The sequence below is a fragment of the Ursus maritimus genome, unplaced genomic scaffold (genome assembly GCF_017311325.1).
Source record: "Ursus maritimus isolate PB19 unplaced genomic scaffold, ASM1731132v1 scaffold_309, whole genome shotgun sequence".
In the NCBI taxonomy this organism is placed as follows: domain Eukaryota; kingdom Metazoa; phylum Chordata; class Mammalia; order Carnivora; family Ursidae; genus Ursus; species Ursus maritimus.
Window position 1 is genome coordinate 14834 of NW_024425664.1, and position 2832 is coordinate 17665.

Genomic DNA, 2832 nt, shown 5'->3' on the forward strand with positions numbered 1-2832 from the left:
TTAAAAAAAAAGGAAAAGAACTTTTGCTAACAAAAAGATACCTTAGAGAAAAATTAAATTAGAAACCAGAAAAAGATACAGGCGTCCCAGGAAACAAGAATATTTGAATGAAATCTTTGAATTATACTTTATCATTCAAACTCCAGCTAACTTTTATATGAAAATCAGGAACCAAACAGATTCTGAAATCTAGGTAGTCTTCATTATTTTAACTCAGCTATCTGAATTCAAAAACTGATAACAAAGAATGTTTTATTCATAACACGCACAACCAACCACAGATCAATATCCAGAATATTTGAAAAGCTAATTCCTACATAACAAAAAGAGAAAAGCAAATAGCCCAATGGCAAAACTAGAATTTTATGGAAGAAAAAAATCCTAGTGGTGAATAAAAATATGAAAAATGTTCAACCTCAATAATAATCATAAAAATTCACCTTAAGGCCACAAAGAGTAACCCTTTTACATTCATCAGGTTGGCAAAAAATTAAGCTTGGCAAGACCAGTTATTGGTGAAGATAGGAATTCTATGCAGTACTGGGACAAGTACAATTGGTACAACTATTTTGAAAGATACTCTGCATTATCTTGCAAAACTCTACACGTTCATTCTTACAAACCAGAAATTCCAATACTAGAAAATGTATATGCCCTATTGAAAATCTTGAACCTACACACCAGGAAACGTGTGAGAATGTCCGTTGCAGCATTGTTCAGAATAACAAAAAACTGGAAACAATTATTCACCAAAAGCAGAATAAATAAATGGTGCTATACTTATATAATTACATAGTTTGAACATCCGGATTCTAATCCAAATGCATGGTTTCTGAATTTATAACATAACAGACCATTACTGATAACACATGGAGTTTTAAACAGCTCTTTTGAGATAACAATACTGTTTTGAAATGTCCCGGAAGTATTCCTATTCTTGCAACAAGTTCTCTAATGCTTCATGTTCCCCAGTGTATCTGTATTCCCAGATGTACTCAGTGATTTCATTTAGTGCATTCTCGCAGTATTTCACTATTTTGCTCCCAGACACTTGAGGAAGACACTTCCAGGAGGCACACGTGACTCCGGGTTTGCCTTCATAGGGAGAAACCTGTCTTCCTTCAGGTAAACAACTGCCAATAAATATTTTCAGTTGGCTCCTTTCAAACCTAGGGTCCTGGGTTAGAACCAACACATGGTTTGGAATTGTCATCTTGCTTTTGATTCTGTACTTGCTGTCTGTCAATCCTTTGTAGAAACAGTGTCCCCAGTGAGGTGATGCTGGCTCACTGGTCTCAATCTCGAGCAGATACAGACTTCACACAGGAAGTACATGAGAGTTTCTCCCTTCTAACCTTCCCAGTTCTTCAAGTGTCACTTGAGTAGTTTACAACTGTGATGCACATTTCCTCCAACATGAGACACGCCACCAGAAAAAGACCTTGCTGGCACTGAAACACAAAACCACTAAATACAAAGAACTTGACTGCTGATCAGAAATTCTTCCAGGGACACCTGGGTGGCTCAGTCGGTTAAGCATCTGCCTTTGGCTCATGATCCAGTGAGTCATGATCCCAGTATCCTAGGACTGAGTCCCACACTGGGCTCCTTGCCCAGCGGGGAGCCTGTTTCTCCCTCTGCCTGATTCTCTCTCTCTCTCTCTCATACACACACGCACAAATAAAATCTTTAAAAAAAATTCTTCCATGGAAACTTTTTTAAAGTTTTTTAAATTACAATTACCTCACAGTTATATTCATTTCAGGTGTGCAATCTAGTGATTCAACACTTGTAGGCAACACCTGGTGCTCATCACAAATGCATGACTTAATCCCTATCACCTATTGAACCCATCCCCCCAAACATCTCCCCTCTGATTACCAACAGGTTGTTCTCTATAGTAAAAAGGCTGTTTTCTTGGTTTGCCTCTTTTTTCTTCTCGCTGCTCATTTGTTTTATTTCATAAATTCCACAAATGACTAAAATCATATAGTATCTGTCTTTGACGGACTTATTTTGCTCCTCAAGGCAAATCTTGATCAGAACGGGGAAATGTGAAAAGTCGTAACGGGAAATGCCACAAAACAGTCAGGAGGTTTTGGCAGGGGGAGCTCGGACACACTATCACTCTGAATAAACTGGGGACCCAACAGGAAGACATGGACTTGACCTCGCACGTGAATACTCCACTATTCCAGCTACAGGAACTCTATTCTCATCTCTCCATCCCCTCCCCCCAGCCCCCACCTCCCAACAGGACTCAACCATGAGAAGCCACAATGATTTGAACTACCAGATGCCTCCAATGGACTTTTGGTTCCTAACAGCCTTCTAAACTGCCCCCTTTTCGCCTGAAAACAGTGAGCCTCTCTGATGCTCCCCAATGTGCCTAAGGGTTAGTCACTGCTTCTTTGTCCTACATTCTATTCTTCTTCCTTCCCAAACAAAACCAACTTCGGCTGATAAATCCCTCAGAGTTTCTACCTTTAAGGTTACAAAATGGAGGGCAGTTTGTGTTTCTACCTGGGTCTCAGGTTCCAGCAGAATTAGGGAAGTGGGACCCCAGCTCATTCTTTTAGGAAGTCCTGAGAGTCAGCAGTTAGTGCATTCAAGTCCCCACTGAAAGCGGCTCCCGTTCCTCTGAATTTGGCTCAGGATTTCTCCCCAGAAACAAGCCTGCATCTGTAACAAGCCAACCACAGCATCTCTGATGTGGTGTCGCAGGACCCCTCAAGCCACGGATCCCTGAGTAAAACAGGTCTGTTCAAATACCCGCAGGGAAAATGAGGACTGAACCAGGGGAACAGCCCTCAAAATGCAAGCGACTGTGCT